Below are 513 nucleotides of genomic sequence, written 5' to 3' on the forward strand. Positions count from 1 at the left end.
AATGTGGGCGGGAGTAGTGGAATGGGTGTGGCTTGGAATTTGGAACGCGCCACGTCGACTGAGGCTCACCGCGAGAGTTTTGGCTGGGACGACTGGTGTCTCTGGCTGCTCTCACCGGGGCGGTACTTACTTTGGTTTCTCTTCATAACGCACAAGTCTTTCGCCTTTACTAAAGACTCGTGGAGAGGAACACCAATGAGTTGAACCTATTTTTGGCAGGCTTTGCCATTCGGCTGAGCCTTGTGTACTTGTCAAAAGAATAGAAGCTGATTTTAACAAGACAAGTGTGCTTGACCTTGTAGGGCCTGTGCTGATTTGTGCTAAGCAGCATCCCCGCCAATGCCCAATTGAAAGTACTGCACCATGACAAGCGACACGTGTGCCACGAAAGCTGACACGGGCAGCAAACAGTTGGGGATCATCGCTTCTCGGCCTTTTGGCTAAGATCAAGTGTAGTATCTGTTCTTATCAGTTTAATATCTGATATGTCCTCTATATGAGGATAACTTATTA

General features: G+C 48.1%; 1 non-coding gene and 1 pseudogene across 1 annotated transcript; both read left to right on the top strand.

Moving 5' to 3' along the window:
- Window positions 1-126: 126 nt before the first annotated feature.
- Window positions 127-238, top strand: LOC129114639 (U5 spliceosomal RNA). The gene has a single exon (XR_008532609.1). It is a non-coding gene; the product is annotated as a U5 spliceosomal RNA (small nuclear RNA).
- A 182-nt stretch (window positions 239-420) lies between these two features.
- On the top strand, window positions 421-513 carry LOC129114638 (U2 spliceosomal RNA; annotated as a pseudogene; the record flags this gene model as incomplete).

The sequence above is a fragment of the Anoplopoma fimbria genome, unplaced genomic scaffold (assembly GCF_027596085.1).
Source record: "Anoplopoma fimbria isolate UVic2021 breed Golden Eagle Sablefish unplaced genomic scaffold, Afim_UVic_2022 Un_contig_5340_pilon_pilon, whole genome shotgun sequence".
In the NCBI taxonomy this organism is placed as follows: Eukaryota; Metazoa; Chordata; class Actinopteri; order Perciformes; family Anoplopomatidae; genus Anoplopoma; species Anoplopoma fimbria.